We start from the raw sequence: 20,376 nt of genomic DNA on the forward strand, positions 1-20,376 counted from the left end.
CAGCTGATGTTGAAATGTGTGATCCATTAAAATGTTCTATACCATAATGAATACTTCACAATCCGCATGTAATGGTAAGCTACAATATTTATTTATCATTGTTGTTGTTTTGCTAGCTAAGAAAAACATGCTCGTTAAGGCCATCTACACAAATAACTGATACACAAACTCAATTACGTATGTCTGTCAAAACTAACAAACACACACATACACAACGTAGAACACGTATTCACTCATTACCGCTTACCCATTTATAACCTCGTCTAAACATGGCATATTCCGCTCACTTATGTACATACACACACCCTCATCTTAGTATTTTCACGGTTGTTATAAACATAAAAAAAACTCAATTTGGAATACTCATTCACCGATTGCCTATAAATAATCGCACCAATTACGTGGTAAATTACCCGATCGCACAAACACACACCCACAACGTGTCATACTCACCGCTCGCTTATACAAACCCTATTGACGTGGCATACTCAAAGTGCGTCAAAATTTAACTACACTTATAAATTTGCAAACCTCAGCTTACCAATACATACTTAAAGGCTCAATGTAGTATACTCACCGCTACCACATACATAAACAAACCTTTTACGTGGAATACTTATTCACAACACAACACGCCATTCTTCCCGTTCGAGCAAACATACACTGGACATCAACGTGGCGTAGGCTCTGCTCGCCCTTAACTACTTACAACTACTGGTACACTCCTCGCTCTGAACCTGTTCCTGCATAAGGATAGGCATCATTTTTCCGTGGAATAATATGACATAAACATGTCTTTCAGTGGGGTTGGGGGATTTGGGAAACTATTTTCAATTCAAGGAAAGTCAGAATATTAAAGGTTGGTATTTATTTTCTTAAAAATCAAAATAACGATCTCTTTCTATACAAATTGTATACATGTCGGTTTCATCACACCCTTTTAGAAACATTTTTTTCTACGAATACAAATACTGTTAAAGGCATGTATAGGTAACAAACAATGCCAGCCTTGAGGTTCAGCGCAACGCGAACTACATACGAGTACCGCTCGAGTCTTCAATAAAAAAACAACGCAAAGTTCAACTTTGGTAGAGTGTTATGCAAAACCACATTTCGATATTCATTATATTTAAACACTGTGTGTATGCAGTAGGTAACACTTGTGTTTTAAAGGGAGAGGAAAGAACATCCCCCAGACACAGTACAGTTTTATGCACGTAGGAAAACGATCAGTATATGTGATTTCATATGATAGTTCCACCGTCCGATAATAAGTGACTACATTTCAACAAATAGGGATAATTGCTGTTGTCAAGAATACTGTTTAAATCATTAAACTATACAAACAATCTATATTTGGACTTTTAACATTTTATATCAAAGAGGCACTCTTTTATTTTCACCATAATCTTGAATGTGAGCGAAACTTGACACTTCCTTTACACGCTCTGTTCGCAATTCTATTATTCACACCTTGGATACCAGGTTAACACTGCTGTGCCACGCTAAAGCACAGTATTTGTTAAGAAAAGTAAGACGTATGTTATTTGAAGTTTAAGTTCACATTAATGGAAATATATATCTCAAATATGTGATTTAAGCTATCTTTTTTGTGATTAAGGTATGTATGTTATTTATAATTTATCTATTTTATGTTTTTGTGCATGTATTAGTCTCTGCTGTTAGTAAAAGGAACATTTATTTGGGATAAAAAAGTGCACAGCGCTTATTTTAACGTTATCATGTCTCATTGTAGATTCCTTTCATATGCAGTACATTTAGACTGATACAAGCTTTTTTATTTGTGAACTTCAAGCCATATTGCTTAGATACTTGGCTAAAAACAGCATCCTTATGTGTCGTGGCATATACCTACCTATAATTGTTTCGAGTTAACCACTATATTTTCGCGATAATTATCTAGCTATCGAGTTCATATTCGTGTTAATTTTTTGGTAAGATGATTATCATAAGACTAAAACAGGCTTGGAAGTGCCCAGAAGTGCCGCCTTTTACTTTTTTAGATGTACAACATTAACAGGTTATCTAGTAATGGTTTGTGAAGTAAAATACTAACTGTATAATACCACTTAACTATAAATGCATTCCAGATGCAGGCGCTAACATGTTATTTAGTTATGGTTTGCGAATTCCACTATGTAAGTTACATACCACCTGGTTAATGCAATAAGATTCGTGTTACTTATTAAGTTATAATATGCCACCATACTTAAATGATGTATCTTATATCATTAACATATTATTTTGAAGTCAGAAATAATCCTTATTGTGGATTTTGAAATATTTATGGTTGTCTATAAAACCATACAAATAAATAACAATTAAAAAATGAAATAAAGCATCTTGTTTAGAAACCAGGTTATTAAGGTTTTAAGCTCACCTGAGCACGTAGCTAGTAGTGGTCAAACTGAACTTTTCCTTTCGCCCAACGCCTAGCGTGTGTCGTTCGTCGTCCGTCTTCGTCAACAACTAACGTCATCACCACAAAAACTATCTGGCCAATTTAGATCAAACTATTTTTTAAAATTATACAAATATATAAATTCCATGCAGAACATTGGTTGGCACGTAACTGAAATGAAAACAAATAAATCTCTTTTTATGACCAAATCACAAATTGTTCACAAGTGACACTTACTGAATCGGCGTCATTCAACAACCGTACCGAGGATAGCGGACATCCTCTCGATTATTGTATTCATTCTCAGGCGCAACAAAGCAGGGATAATGCAGAGGACTTTTGCTTTCCTAGTCATCTACTTCATCATGTTTGCCTTAATGGCAGCATGCTGCAACAAATACATCACCATATTAAAATATTTAACATCCGAAAACTTTTCGATACAAAACGCCTGTCCTTTGTAACTATGTTATATATCTCTTCTCGAGATTACTGCCATACAGATGTAAATGATCTCTTACTATGCTGTGTACCACGCGGTGTTCACTCGCACATATACAATTGAAACTACAGAGTCGAGCACAGTTAATTCAAAACTATTCCATGTTCAGAGACACAAGACAAGGGCCTTAACGACAATTAATTAGAGACACGAACGTATAAACATTTCATACACAACTACAAAAACCTTAAACAAATAACTCGCGCATCAAAATAGCCTTACCGATAAATGATACCGCTTTTCAATGTCAGTGAAAGACGAATCGTTTTGAATCCCGAATCTTCTTGGGAATTACACCTGTTTTGCAATAACCTAAAATTGTTTCAATGATTATCAATAATTACAAGATCAGAAATATACACCTAATAAATAATACATAACAAGCCTTTATTATAGACTCCGTTTACTCTCGACTATCAAATTACTGAAAATCAAACCATCAACATAAAGTAACACTTCTTAAGTATTTGTATAACCCTTCCATCTAGCGCAATGCATATTTCACCTAATGACTGAGATGTATTGTATAGAGTTGTATTGATGATATATTATGGTTCGTCGACTCGTGAAGCGCTGTTAGTGACGTATAAATACAACGATAATGATAAGAAATATCAACACATTACTCTACATGAACTTTCTTTTCTCCTACAGTGTTTGCTATAATTTTAGGAGCCGGAAACATGAATTACATGATTCATAAAACACAAAAATGATGTCTTAGGTTTGAAATGTATAAGATTGTTTTAACATTAGGCCTGGATGTTGATTAAAACAGACTATTAATAGATGTTTTATCAAATTTAAATAATAAATACAAATCTCGACTGGTGTATTTTTTTCTTTTCTCCTGAAAAAAAATACGAGGTTACAAAACAGGTCTTTTTTACAATATATTGGGTAGCATTGATAGCCTCGAGAATGCAATTATATATTTGAAGTTGGTTTCGTCGTTACAAAACAGGTCTTTATTCTACAATATATTTGGTAGCATTGGTCGCCTCGAGAATATAATTATATATTTGAAGTTGGTTTCGTCTTATAAAACTCATAATTATTACATACAAAAGACTTTTATATCGATCAAACTTGTAACTACTTGTACATGTACTTCTACGTGTAACTACTTGTACATGTACTTCTACGTGTAACTACTTGTACATGTACTTCTACGTGTAACTACTTGTACATGTACTTCTACGTGTAACTACTTGTACATGTACTTCTACGATTAGCTGCTTGTACATGTACATCAACGATTAGCTGCTTGTACATGTACGTCAACGTTTAGCTACTTGTACATATACTTCAATGTTTAGCTACTTGTACATGTACTTGAACGTTAAGCTATATGTGCATATACTTCAATGTTTAGCTACTTGTACATGTACTTGAACGTTTAGATACTTGTGCATATACTTTAACGTTTAGCTACTTGTACATGTACTTGAACGGTTAGCTACTTGTGCATATACTTCAAAGTTTAGCTACTTGTACATGTACTTGAACGTTTAGCTACTTGTGCATGTACTTGAACGTTTAGCTACTTGTGCATGTACTTCTACGTGTAACTACTTGTACATGTACTTCTACGTGTAACTACTTGTACATGTACTTCTACGTGTAACTACTTGTACATGTACTTCTACGTGTAACTACTTGTACATGTACTTCTACGTGTAACTACTTGTACATGTACTTCTACGTGTAACTACTTGTACATGTACTTCTACGTGTAACTACTTGTACATGTACTTCTACGTGTAACTACTTGTGCATATACTTCAATGTTTAGCTACTTGTACATGTACTTGAACATTTAGCTACTTGTGCATATACTTCAACGTTTAGCTACTTGTGCGTATACTTCAATGTTTAGCTGCTTGTGCATAGACTTCAACGTTTAGCTATTTGTGCATACACTTCAACGTTTAGCTACTTGTACATGTACTTCAACTTTAGCTACGTGTACATGTACTTCAACGTTTAGCTACTTGTACATGTACTTCAACGTTTAGCTACTTGTACATATACTTCAACGTTTAGCTACTTGTACATGTACTTCAACGTTTAGCTACTTGTACATATACTTCAACGTTTAGCTACTTGTACATGTACTTCAACGTTTAGCTACTTGTATCTTATATCCAATCCACCCGAGGTGCTATTTAGTATTATTCTTAATTCTAAGAACCATGTTGCAAATCGGATAATGTGCAAGTAATAACTCTCTTATACAGAATGAAGTTAATAATGTAGGAGCATAACGTTAACCTAAGGTGGCTAATAAATACCACTCCTGGTACTAGAATGGATAAACCCTCGAACTTGTAGCTTCGGTTCAAACACATCTGGTTTACAAACATCAGTGAATACCGCGCGAGACTGTATTTATTTCTGCTGTTAGTAGAAGAAACATATATATGGGATAAGCAAGTGCACAGCGTTTATTTTTACGTAATCATGTCTCATTGTAGGTTTCGTTCACATGCAGTAAATTTAGACTGATACTAGATTTTTACTTGTGAACTTGAACCCATATTGTTTAGATACTTGACTTAATACACCATCCTTATGTATAGTGGCATATACCTGCCTTAAGATAGCTTGTTAACGTTAGCGAGTTGTTTCGGTTTAACCACTTAATTTTGGCGATAATTATCTAGCTATCTAGTTAATATTCGCGTTAATTCTTAGGTAAGATGATTATAATAAGACTAAATACAGTCTTGGAAGTGCCCAGAAGTGCAACCTGTTACCTTTTTAGATGTAAAACATTAACAGGTTATATGTGGTTTGTGAAGTCCATGTAATACTAACTGGTTAACGTGTTAACATTCATGTTACCACCTATATATATACCACAGATATAAATGCACTTTGGGGTTCTAGCAGTAACTGCCTATCTAGTTATGGTTTGTAAAGTCCACTTAATAAGTTACATACTAACTGTTGAACGTAATATTCGTGTTACCACTTAGCTATAAATGCATTCCAGATTCAGGCGCTAACATTTAATCTAGTTATGGTTTGTGAATTCCACTCAATAAGTTACATACTAACTGGTTAAAGTAATAAGATTCGCGTAACTTATTTAAGTTATAATATGCCACCTTACTTAAATGATATATCTCATATCATTCAAATATTATTTTGAAGTCAGAAAAATCCTTATTGTGTATTTAAGAATGTTAATGGTTGTCTATAAAACCATTCAAATAAAAAAAACAATTAAACAAAACACCTTGATTAGAGACCAGGTTAAATAGGTTTTTAGCTCACCTGAGCACGTAGCTAGTAGTGTTCAGTCTGAGCTTTTCCTATCGCCCAACGCCCAGCGTCCGTCGTCCGTCCGTCCATCGTTCGTCAACAACTAACGTCATCACCTCCTAGACCATCTGGCCAATTTAGTTTAAACTTCACTTATCTTTGGATGGTGTTCTTTTTTTAAAATTATACAAATAAATAAATTCCATGCAAAACATTGGTTGGCACGAAACTGAAAGGAAACACTTTAAATCTCTTTAATGACCAAATCACAAAATGTTTACAAGTGACACTTACTGAATCGGCGTCATTCAGCCAATGTACCGAGGATAGTGGACATCCTCTCGATTAATGTATTTATTCTGAGGCACAACAAAGCAGGGAAAATGCATTGGGCTTTTCCTTTCCTAGTCATCTACTTCATCATGTTTTGCTTTAAAGGCAGCACCCCGCAACGATGACAGCACAATATTAAAATACTAATCATCCGCAAAATTTTCGATACAAAACGCCTGTCCTTTGTAACTATGTTATCCCATTTTCGAGATTACTGCCATACAGATGCAAATGATTTCTTACTATGCTGTGTACCTTGCGGTGTTTACTCGCACATATACAATGGAAATTACAGAGACGAGCACAGTTATAACTTTACTTTGTTCAGAGACACAAGACAAGGGCCTTAATGACAATGAATTAGAGACAGAAATGTATAAACGTTTCATACACAACTACAAAAACCTCAAACAAATAACTCACGCATCAAAATAGCCTTACCGATAAATGATTTGATTACCGCTTTTCAATGTCAGTGAAATACGAGTCGTTTTGAAACCCGAGTCTTCTTTTGGGATTACACTGGTTTTGCAATAACTTAACTGTTCTCAATACTTATCGATAATTACAAGATCAGAAATATAAACCTAATAAATAATACATTACAAGCCTTTATAATAGACTCAAATTACTGAAAATCAAACCATCAACATGATTCTTCTTTTTTTCTCTTTGGAACTGCAATTACTCACAGTCCGTTTATTTCTTTAGACGAATACACAATCGTACAGCTATACATATAACATGATACATAGAACTGTCATTAATATACACATCTTCAATATATTGCTAGATAATGTGTTTAGTATTGTTAATAAACTCATTCAGAAAACAAACATTCACATTTGTTTTCTTTCAGAACGTCTGTAAAGTAAGCAAATCATAAAATAAATGATTCAAAATAACAATGTGTTTTGCTCTCCTATCACTGTTGAAGTATGCTTTATAAATACAGTAGCAGATTTGGCTCAATACAATATTGACGCAATTATATTCTTTTTGGTATATCTTATATCCAAGATGTATTTTATGTTGTTGAGATGTTTGTTTATACCACATTTTTTAAACAAAGAATTTATGGTGTTCCAAAAAGTTGATAAAGTAGAACACTGTATAAAAAAATGTTCATAATCTTCTACTTCATGGCAATATATGCATAAAGGACAGTCTCTCAATTTCCACGTGAATAAATTCAGGTTAGTTGCCACAAGATTATGTAACAGTTGAATTTTGAACTGTTTAACTTTATTGTCAACAATACATTTATGATTTATATAATACCATGAATTCCATTCTACTTTTTCTCGAAGACTGCGATTCCAGTAACCATGAATGGACGGTTTTTCAAAAACTTGCCTGATAAAAAGCTGGTAAATTTCTTTATTTGTCATTTCGGTTAGAGGTTTATTTTGAATCTTTATTTCTAGCTGTGTGTTAACTCTAGTATTTAATGATTCATTTGATTCAACAATATTTTTTCCAGTTAGCTAGTAAATAATTTTTTAACGTATAAATTTCTGCCATCCAGTTTGTTTTGTTTTTAAGTTTATTCAAAATTAAATGTGTTTCTATGTCACCGCTGTTTGAAATTATGTCATTAATGAAAAACAAATCTGAATCAATCCAGGTTTTGAAGAAGAGACTTTTGTAATTATATTTTATGAATTCATTACCCCAGATTATTTCCTTCCTAATATTATAAAATGTGTTAGACATTTTGTCTTGATGAACAGACATTTGTGAAAAGTGGATCCATATTGACAGTAAGTCTTTATAAGAAAAGGCTCAATTTGTTTGTAAGTGGTTGTAAGGACTTGATAAAGTCAATGTTCATGTAGAAAATTAGGAAGTTCTTGCCGAATTGGTCAAACATAAGAGATGGTATTGTTTTCCAGCTTGCGCTAGTTGTACTGATAAGGTGGGTTACCCATTTTATTTTCATGGCTTTAGAAAATAACATGAAATCTGGAATATCTAGACCACCTTCAAGCTTGTTACCAATAACTGTCTTACGTTTGATTTTATCTTTTTTTCCGTTCCAGAAAAACTCGAAGATCATTGAATTAATTATCTTAGAAATATTATCGGGAGTTACAATATTTTGAGCTAAGTAAACAAGCTTGGGAAAAAGTAAGGTTTTTATGACCGTTATTTTTCCAAAGTATGTAAGTTTTCGTTTACTCCAAGTGTTAATTTGCTGCTTACACTTTTCGATTTTGTCGGTCCAACTTAGGTTTACACATTCATTTTTATTATTTCCAAAGTAGACGCCAAGAGATTTAATATGTTTTGTAGTAAATTGTACACCATGTAACATAGTGACGGGTTGAGTTTTCGATTTGCCTATCCAGAGACCTAACGTTTTCATCTTGTTAAGTTTAAGACCCGATTGTTTTCCAAAGGTATCAATTAATTCTAAAACAATAGGTATTTCTATATGGTTTTTAAGAAATAAAGTAGTATCGTCTGCTAGTTGGGTAACTTTAATGGTGTTTTATTTTACTTTTATACCTTCATATGTTTCGCATTGTTTCAGTTTAATTAATAAAACTTCAATAACTATAATAAAAAGAAGAGCAGAAAGAGGGCAGCCTTGTCGAACGCCACGTTGTAAATAGAATGAGTCTGATATCCATCCATTGTTTACTATTTTGGACGTAATATTGCAATAAAGAGTCTTAACCCATCTTATAAACGAGTTCTTAAAGCCGAATTTTTTCAATATGTCGACCATAAAAGGCCATTCTACTGTGTCAAAGGCTTTTTTGAAGTCTAAAAATAGAATCGCAACCTCTTTGTTATAAAGATCAGTATAATCTATGACGTCATCTATAAGTCGTCTATTGAAACCTATATTTCTGTTCTTGATATAACCTTGCTGATCAAAACTTATAATCTTCGGTAGGACTAATTGCATGCGTTTTGCTAAAATCTTTGCCGCTAGTTTATAGTCGATATTTAAAAGGGATATTGGACGCCAATTTTCAAGGTTTTCGGGATCACCCTTTTTATACAATAGCGAAAAAACTCCTTGTTTTTGAGTAAAAGATAATTCGCCTTTTTCATAGCTTTCGTTAAAAGAATTAATGACAAGATTTCCAATTATAGACCAAAAGGCTTAATAAAATTCAACTGTCAGACCATCAAGTCCAGGACTATTATTCAGTTTCATTTCATTGAGCGCTGCAGTCGTTTCTTCGTGAGTTATTTTGCCTTCGCATTTATCAGATAAATTTGGTTCCAAAGTGATAGGTATGTTAACATCGGTTATATATTGAGTATATTCCACGTTGTCTTTATATTTTGTGGTGTACAAATCCGTATAGAAATTAACTTCTGCATCTAATATTTGTTTTGTTTCAAAGACTCTGTCTCCATCAACAAGTATTGAATTAATAACTTTTCTGCTTTGACGTGATTTCTCTAGATTAAGGAAATATTTAGAATTTGTTTCGCCTTTCTAAATAAAGTCTATTTTTGAGCGTATTTGAGCACAGGTCGCCTTACTTTTATATATATCATTTATTTCTGATTCGATCATGTTAATTTGTATGCTAGTTGCTTCATGTCGTTCTTTATCGTTATCCTCGTACAATAGTTTAAGTTCTTTTTCTTATTTAGTCAGATGATTATGCTTTTGTCTTGAAAGACGTTTACAAAATTGGATTGTTTGATTTCTAATTTCTATTTTACAAAATTCCCATTTTGCTTGAGGGTTAACATTCGATTGAATTTGCTGATTAAGAATATTTTTAATTTTGGCTTTGTATTCTTTGTTTTCGAGAAGAGAGTTATTGAATTTCCAATAGCCAGGACCACGTGTATTAGGTAATTTAAATTTTAGTGAAATGGCCATGTGATCTGTTGTTTGTATTATTGCGGGTCTGATGTCTGTTGAAAATACTTGAGGAGTGAAGTTGTGGTCGATAAGCCAATAGTCAATTCTGCTTTTTTCTGTCTCATTCTTACGTCGCCAAGTAAACTGACATTTATTTGAATTGAGGACTTTCCAAATATCACACAATTTATGAGTTTTGATAAGGCGTGTTAAGTTCTTAACAGTTACAACATCTGATTGTTGTGATTTGGTTATTCTGTCATTTATGTTTAACGTATCGTTATGATCGCCGCCGATTATTTTAATCCCTAAGCATTTCTCCAAAATAACATTTGATAAGTTAAGTAAAAGTCGTTTCTTTCTTTTTTCTTGTTCGGCGAAAACAGATTTACTAGTGTATATGTATTTTCAAGTATTTTAAGATTTAATAAGATGTATCTACCATTACAATCACAAATTTGGTCTAATATATTGCACTGGAGGTCATATTTTATTAAAGTAGAACATCCTTTATTGTTTGATTCCCCGTAACTATTTACTAATCGTCAATTATTAAATTCGTCCCTTATATGATGGTCTGTATTGTCAGTAAATGAGTTTCTTGTAAAAGGCAACATCTGCCTTTTGATTATTAAGCCATTGAATTACACGTGCACGTTTATTTCTATCTCTTAAACCTTGAACGTTAAGCGATATAAAGTGAATTATATGATGTTGCATTTTAAAGCTAATTGATATTTAACAATTGATTACGTTGTTACTTATTTCTGACGTTTAGTAAGGATTCTGACGGATATCTAAATCATAACGTTGGTTAAGTCCTTTAGAGAAGCAACCTTAATACGAAAGGCAAAAGTTAAGAATTGCGAAAGGAACCATCATATTCAATTCCTAGTACACAGTTGAAAAATGAACTTCGAATGAAGTAAATTAAATATGTATAGAAATGTGAATCTAGATTTCTGTCAAAAGATAAACAATCAGGTGTAACATCAATAGGATAGACATAGCAAAACCAGTCAGTATTTTGATATAAAAATATTGATATGTGCATTGCAATTCCTGAAATAAGAAAAATATACAAAGTACAATTTGTTAAGAGGTATCGTTTCGTATCTAGATTTCTATCAAAAGGTAAACAATTCGGTTTAACAGTAATACGGTCAAAACAAGATATGTATAATGGTTTGTTTGTACAAAACAGAGTTTAGTATGAATGTATTGCAATATTTAGTATAAATAACGATGAACTTTGCATTCAGTGCTAAAAGGTTTTAAGTATCGTCAAATTTAATGTCAGTTAGAACTGGGTTCAATATAGTACTTGCCACCTGAGTGAAAAATCGGTACAGATATTGGACAAACGTAAGGCCAAACAAATTAAGTTTGTTTGTCGGTCAAGTTTTGTAATTAAAAAAACTACAACAAAACAAGACAAGTTCGTATAGTGCAATATATAAACTTGTTGCAATATTTTATATTATTTAAATTTACCTATGCAAAATGCCTTATACATTTAAAAAAATAATCTTTGTGCAATATTTTACATTGATATATATGGAATGCCCATATTCTTCATTTAATATAAACATTTTGATATAGATGCATAATAAAGATAAACGCATGGGTTTTTTATATTTTTTCCTATGTACTAATATCTATACATATATAGGCATGTACTTATATACATATATATATATACACGCACATACATACAAATATATATGTACATATACATACGCATATACAAATACATATACATATATATTTTTATATTTATTACTGTTATGTGGTCTTTACTATTCTTTATGTCTGTTTTTATTACAAAGAGACAAATGAACATCACATAATTTGTTGTATATGATGAACATAACTTTTGTTAAAAAATAAATAAATAAATATATATATATATATATATATATATATTAAAACACACTATTTTTTCTTCTTCTTGGTCTTCTTTTCTCTTCTTGTCTCTTGATCGTGAATAACCTCCGTAGGAGTGGGGGGAGAACGTTCTGGAGCAAGTCCTTGTTTGCCTTTATTGGGAGTGTCATTCATGTTACTAGTATTTGACATCGTTACAAACTGTTCTATTTTCTGCTGACCTGCGCTCGGAGTTCTCGAGGAAGATGTTCTGTTTAGACTGGCTACCCGACGTTTAGCAGCTTGCTTTTTCGGAGAGCTTTGCTTTCGCGTTGGAGAGGAACATACTGTTGTTTCATCTGACGAAACTGATGATTCGTCCTCGGAACTTTCGCCGTCGGATTCGGTCGCTGATTCATATTGACACTCGTTTTGCTTATGTCCAGATTGATTGCATTTGGAGCAAACCCACTCATTGACACACTCTTTGAATTTGTGCCCTGTTTGAAGACATTTTGTGCACTTTAGCTCTAGCTGGTTGCCAGTCTTATTTTGGACATAGTGGATGACCCGACCTACAAATTGGCCGAAATACATGAAATTTGGTAGGGGTTCCTTGAGGGAGGAGGCTTTTACTATGAATAACCTATCGCCTGTTTCACAATTTGTTAAACGGCCGTCAATTCGCAATTTTTCGCGGATAATTTGTATAACCTCAGCGTTACGCAGCGTAAGGCTTCTTGTAATGATTCCATCATCGGCAGACAGTGGAATGTTCTTTACTCGTACACGTACAGTGATTTCCCCGTCTAATCTACCCGGGTTTGTAGCTAGCACGCGTAACTGTTTACCCCTAAAAGGAACCCCATCTGCCATTAACTTCACCTTGTCATCTAAATTATCAAGATATAAACGCCACATGTTGCGAATTCTCTGTAAACCTTTTATGTGGGTAGATTCAATCTTTGTTGCAATGGCTTTGAACAGTTCTGTATGACCGATCCATTCATGCTTCTCGGGTTTTCTCGAACCGAATAGTTCATATTCCATCAGGAATACGAGCGGGACGCCATGTTTGTTTTGGTCAGTGACCTCTAAGTGATCAATATATTATTTTCCATAATTTTGGTTCAAGAGAAATAAGATAGCGTTTAAACAACAGTACCTTTGAATCCCTAGATATATATAGTCCTCTTTATAACACTTTGAGCTCTTGATAGCTTGTTCATATGAGTAAATAAGAATAGTTATATCCTGACGAAGAAACACAACCTTGGTACATGTCGCTTACATCAATATCATGATTCTTCTTAATTATTTGTATAACCTATCCATCTAGTGCAATGCATATTTCACCGTATGACTGAGATGTATTGTATAGAGTTGTATTGAAGATATATTATGGTTCGTCGACTCGTGCAGCGCTGTTAGTGACGTATAAACGCAACGAATAAAAGAAATATCAACACATTACACTACATGAACTTTATTTTCTCCTACTGTTTTTGCTATACTTTTTGAAGCCGGAAACATGAATTACATTATTCATAAAAATAATGTCTTAGGTTTGAAATGTGTCAGATTGTTTTAACTTTGGGCCTGGATGTTGATTGAAACAGACTATTAGCAGATGCTTTATCAAATTTAGATAATAAATATAAATCTCAACTGGTGTATTTTTTTCTTTTCTCCTAAAAAATTCGAGGTTACAAGACATGTCTTTTTTTCTACAATAAATTGGGTAGCATTGACCGCCTCGAGAATGCAATTATATATTTGTTTGGTTGGTTTGGTCTTTTAAAACTATAATTATCATATACAAAAGACTTTTATATCGGTCAAACTTGTGTCAATAATGTATTTTCTTACAGACGTTTATGGACTTTGGATCAGTATTTAAGTGTCATTAATCTATTTTTCAGTTGGATGAAAGCACGCCATTGAATCAAAGTAATTGGAATTGAAAATACAAGTAGGTGAGTAATCGTCATTCAAATTATTTTGTTAAAAACATGTTAAGAATACATTTTGATTAGATAATTATCGTACGACATAATACACGCTTGAAAATGCCCATAACTTTTATAACCTTTCTTAGATTTAGAACTTTAACAGGTTTGCTATTAATGGTTTAGATCATCTGAGCACGTAGCTAGTAGTATTCAGACTGAGCTTTGTCCTTTCGCCCAACTCCCGGCGTCCGTCATCCGTCCGTCCGACGTGCGTCAACAACTAATATCAAAGTTCCTTGGATGGTGCTCTTTTTGAAAATTATACAAATTAATGAACTCCATGCAGAACTTTGTTTTCCATGTAACCGAAAAGAAAAACTTTAAAACTCTTCATGACAAAATCCTTCAGGGCGAGAGCTCATATATTGTGTTACATTGCATAGTGGTATTCTTCCGTTATTCAAACTATTCCCCTGGGCCCATATTAAATGATATTTTTATGTAGCCTCTAGTCTGTTCCGATTGTGCCCCTGGGGTCAAAATTGGGCCCGCCCCAGTGGTCACAATTTTCCTTTCAGCTTATGTAAGAAATGTTTGAAAATATTCTTATCGAAACCGCTAGGCCAACACTTTTGATATTTTGTATGTAGCATTAAACAGTTGTCAATCACCAAGTTTTTGAAAAGATTGTCCCTGGGGTCAAAACTGGCAACGCCCTGGAGTTCATCAGTTTCATAGACTTGTATAAGAAAATCTTCTTTTCCTTAAGGAAGTGGCCAAGACCTTTGATATTTGTTATGTGGCATCATACGATTGCCCTCTACCAATTTTGTTTAAATATTATCCCCAGGGTCAAAGCTGGTTCCACTATTTTTGATGTACTTGTTTCTGAAGCATAAGCAATGCAATAGACCATGTATCCAATTTAGAACACAAATATTAATGTTGTGCTAGGATGATAAAGACTGTTATCTTTTGACATTTTGTTATTGAGACATTGCGTGCAGTTTTGCAAATACATTTCAATGTTGTTTTCTTGGATGATCTTTTCTGTGAGATTTTGATCTACCTTCTTATTTTTGAAGCTACACGTACGAAGCTCGGACCATGTGCACAGATTTGAAAACAAATTTCATTTTTTTGCGTTGATGACCTTAACCACTACAGCATTTGTAAATAATCATAGTTAATGATTAATGATTAATGATTAAGGGGGGAAATGGCTGTTTGTGTACGTTATGAATCAAGCACTATACACATGTGCTTTTATGTAAAGAATATGCTTGAACCTATTTTTACTTTTCAATTAATTAGTAAATGCTCAATTTAAAATCTTTAATTTATGCCCCAAAATAAGCAATGCTGAACTTACTGGCTCTTCCCAAGTAATCCATTTGATATTGTTTATGCTCCGCGAACAATAAATGCTCTCCCAGCCATATTTCAATGACGCTTGCATATCATTACTAACTAATGGTTAAGTTCAAGTTTTACTTTATTTGAAATGCATAAATGCTTTAATCCAATGAGTATATATTAAGTAACATGTTTGTGTCATAGCTATCAGTTTCGACTGCATTTTTAAACCGCTATCTTGAATATACCCGTATGTGTCCACCCCTAAACGTCTTAATGGTAAATAGCCGTTTCCCCCACGATCCCCCACCGAACAAAACAACAACAAAAATACAAAACAAAAATACAAGAAAACAAAACAAAAAAAACCTTTTTAATGAAAAGAAATCACTGAGTCTGAAGATCATTCTAAGGCCGACAATCGTGGCCTAAGTGAGTGGTCGGTGGTGAGCATTGGAGGTGTGAAACATAGAAACGAAAGGGGACTGTACGTGTTAAAGTGGGCTGTATCCGGGGTGCGTGCGACATAAAATTCAAGGGGGCCGAACGTTTTAAAGGGGTGCGTATTCTGGCTGCGCGCTTAATAGAAAACAAGGGGACGGCACGTGTTAAGGTGTGTTGTATCGGGGGTATAATCCATAGAAAACAAGAGGACGGTACGTGTTAAGATGGGTGATTCGGGGATATGATAAATAGGGAACAAGGAGACTGCAAGCATTAAAGTTGGATGTATCCGGGGTGAGTGCAACATAAAAAAGGGGACCGAACATGTTAAAGTGGTGCGTATTCGGGTTGCGCGCTTCATAACGTCTAGCAACATCTGCATGTACTTCAACGTTTAGCTAATTGTACATGTACTTCTACGTGTAACTACTTGTACATGTACTTCTACGTGTAACTACTTGTACATGTACTTATACGTGTAACTACTTGTACATGAACTTCTACGTGTATCTACTTGTACATGTACTTTAACGTTTAGCTACTTGTGCATTTGTTTCAACGTTAAACTATTTGTACATGTACTTCAACGTTTAGCTACATGCGCATGTACTTCAGCCTTTAGCTACTTGTACATGTACTTCAACGTTTAGCTACTTGTATATGTACTTCAACGTATAGCTATTTGTACATGTACTTCAACGTTTAGCTACTTGTACATGTACTTTAACCTTTAGCTACTTGTACATGTACTTCAACGTTTAGCTACTTGTACATGTACTTTAACGTTTAGCTATTTCTGCATGTACATCAACGTTTAGCTACTTGTACATGTACTTCAACGTTTAGCTACTTGTACATGTACTTCAACGTTTAGCTACTTGTACATGTACTTTAACGTTTAGCTATTTCTGCATGTACATCAACGTTTAGCTACTTGTACATGTACTTTAACGTTTAGCTACTTTTACATGTACTTCAACGTTTAGCTACTTGTACATGTACTTTAACGTTTAGCTACTTGTACATGTACTTCAACGTTTAGCTACTTGTACATATACTTCAACGTTTAGCTATTTCTGCAAGTACATCAACGTTTAGCTACTTGTACATGTTCTTTAACGTTTAGCTACTTGTACATGTACTTGAACGTTTAGCTACTTGTACACGTACTTTAACGTATAGCTATTTCTGCAAGTACATCAACGTATAGCTACTTGTACATATACTTCAACGTTTAGCTACTTGTACATGTACTTCAACGTCTAGCTACTTGTGCATGTACTTCAACGTTTAGCTACTTGTACATGTACTTCAACGTTTAGCTTCTTGTACATGTACTTCAACGTTTAGCTACTTGTGCATGTACTTCAACGTTTAGCTACTTGTACATGTACTTCAACGTGTAACTACTTGTACATGTACTTCTACGTGTAACTACTTGTACATGTACTTCTACGTTAAGCTACTTCTGCATTTACTTCAAAGATTAGCTTCTTCTGCACTTTCAACAACATGCATTTGTGTTCCAAATTGCCTTTTGCAACCACATGAAATTGAGCAGTATCCTGTTATAGCGTCCAGTCCAGCCAAGTACAACAAAATTCAGTTATTCCTCCCTTCTGCTTTGTGTAACAACAGGCAGTTTAGTCCTACGGAAGCCTTGCAAAACAAAATACCATGATTTCCTCTTTCTGTTTGTGTTCTAGCTTTCAGTAATCCATCACTCCTGCTTCGTGCAACAAAATACAGTTAGTTCCTCCTTCTGCATTTTCCAGCAAATATGCAGATATCTCTCATTCTTACTGTCGTGTCCAACAACTCGTTGTCTCCCCTCCGTCATATAACAAAAAACATGCTCTAACTGTATCAGAAGAACGTGCATGTTAATGTGTACATGTATTATCTTATCCTTGTTTTAAATGAGTCTTAAATATCCTGACAGTATTGTTAAAGCGCATAACCAAAGTCTTGGCTGGACTAGTTACAAATCATGACAGTTGTTCAAAACCCGTAATAATTATAATTACGATTGATTTACTCTTTTAAAAGACTTTAATTACGAGAGTCAAATAGAAGGTCGGACATTTCTAGAGATTTCAAAGACATGGTGCCAAAGGTTCGGTGTGTTGACTGTGCTCCAAACACAAACGCATACATGTTGAGAATCTAACACACTGATACCACATGTTATAACTCGGGGCCTAAACACTGATACCACAGGCCCTTTCGTGAACAATGAGAGAGGTACAACATTTTCTCCAAAACCATTGAAAATCCTTCTATTTCTCTTTGACAAAACGGCATTCTATTATACACCACGTATTGTCCGTTCTCTTAAATATTCCAATGCTTTGAAAGAAGTCAAACGATCAACGCATTACAAATAATATACGGTTTTATTACCATTGCATATCTAACATTTTATATTTACAATCTACTTGAGCCTTTTATGTTCTTTATCCTGTGTCTACGTTAACGATTTAATTTCTACTCCATATCTTTCGATATTATTCAAAAGGCGTAATCCTTGAAATTATAATGTTATATTTACATACTTATGGTTAAACCATGCTATGGAGAGAAGTTATTCTGTGCGCATTTTATAAGAATAAGAACGGAGAGTTATCTTTTTCAGTGAGTAAAGTATGCATGCACGTTTTGTATTACTTTAAATTTTAGCAAACACTATTGAACAATTTAACACGGTCGATATCTCTTCAACCAACGTTTAAGTGTAAATTTGTGAACTGTAATTGGCACAAGAACTTTCAATTAGTGAAGGATAATGATCGGTAATGCAATATGCTACTTCTAAGTTTAGGCTTCATTTTTTAGCTCGATGTTTTTGTCGCTGCTGGCATTGTCGCCATAGTAGTTATTCAAAACCCAATCAATGGAAAAGGAACTATATCCCTTTTTATATCAAATTTCAACATATTGACTGAGAAATACGGGTATGCCCTACACGATCCATAACTGGCGTGTATACATATATTACATGAAGCTTAACTTTTTATATGGAATGCAGAAAACAAAATGTCAGGACCAAGATATCATCACCTACATAGACTTACTTAACTTGTTCACCCATGTTCAGCCAATATACGCAAAAGGTTAAGAAATTATCAGATTGTATCGCTGGAACGAAACGTTTTTGCACCGACGAAAACCGCTACGTCAATAATTAATGTAAACGATGATCTGGATTTTGAATATAATGACCAATTGATCGATGAAATTTTAATAATTGCCATTCATTTACCTATTTACCAATTTAAAATCCGACTATTTCTTTGTCGTTAATTTGACGCAAATCATTGTATAATGGTTTCAAAAGAGATCTTTCAACGATAATCATACATCAAATTCGCTGCTTACGTACTGTCTGGACTTCCTTAATAAAACTTGATAGATATTGAACCATCTGACCCTTTACAGTGACACCGTGATCATTGCTGGGTAATGCACTTAATTTCGGAATTCCTTAAGCATGATTGAACTGAAATTATATCAATTTTATATTGCCGCAGAACAGTGCACGTATGGACACCATACGAGGTCAAATATTACTCAGGTTTTAAAAGCATGGGGTTTCATTATCAAAAGAACATATTGTTTATCATCAATAAATGCGATGAACATTAACAGCAATTGTTTTAGATACATTCCTGACCTATTATCAAATATTTATATCGGAACTTCCATTTCTCGGACACCACACACTTTGACCAGCACAATTGCGTTCATACCCCGATAATGACATCAACCCCGCAATTCATTCCTTAAATATACTCGTCCAAGAGTACTTGTAACTCGGAGATTGTGTATATAAGGTATTCATTTATTCAATGATATTAATATTCATGCATACATCTTTTAAAATGTTTGGTTCACAGTAAAGAAATCCAATACATTATGAACAAGAAAATAGCAATGAATGATTCCTTTGGCTTAATCTTTAATGCTTTACAACCCTTGATCGATATTTCTTATTGATGACAAATCCTGGTATAAGAAGGTTAGTTCGTACAATGAAATAATTACTATTTATTAAATGACACAATCTTTACGAGTGGTTTCGTTCAATTGATATGACAAGGACATAATCGAATCACTGATTCTACTCACTAAAGTCTTGTTGTGCAGGGTTGGTGTCTTGTTGCATATATCCCTCTAGTTCTGCCCTTTACATATTGTATAGTCAAGTTTCTTCTTAATTTCTTCTTTTATATTTGCTTTTAAAAAATAAAACATTTCTTTTTTATAAAATTCTTAAATTTTATACGTTTCGATCCAAACAATTTTGAAATATATTAAATGTTCCACCTTGAACGGAAATCTTGATATTGAGTTTAAACAGAACGTTATAGAGGCGGGGCGTATAAATGTCAAA

General features: G+C 33.8%; 1 protein-coding gene across 3 annotated transcripts in view; it reads left to right on the forward strand.

Annotated features, from left to right (window-relative positions):
• LOC128222544 (uncharacterized) overlaps positions 1-20,376 on the forward strand; it is a 144,653-nt gene that overhangs the window by 10,566 nt on the left and 113,711 nt on the right. For 2 of the 3 annotated variants that reach the window (XM_052931597.1, XM_052931599.1), the window contains exon 2: positions 14,154-14,207. The exons of the other annotated variant lie outside the window; for it this stretch is intronic. The gene's annotated coding sequence lies outside the window, so the exon portion shown is untranslated. The remainder of the gene's footprint in view (positions 1-14,153; positions 14,208-20,376) is intronic. 3 annotated transcript variants of the gene reach the window in all.

The sequence above is a fragment of the Mya arenaria genome, chromosome 16 (assembly GCF_026914265.1).
Source record: "Mya arenaria isolate MELC-2E11 chromosome 16, ASM2691426v1".
NCBI lineage: Eukaryota > Metazoa > Mollusca > Bivalvia > Myida > Myidae > Mya > Mya arenaria.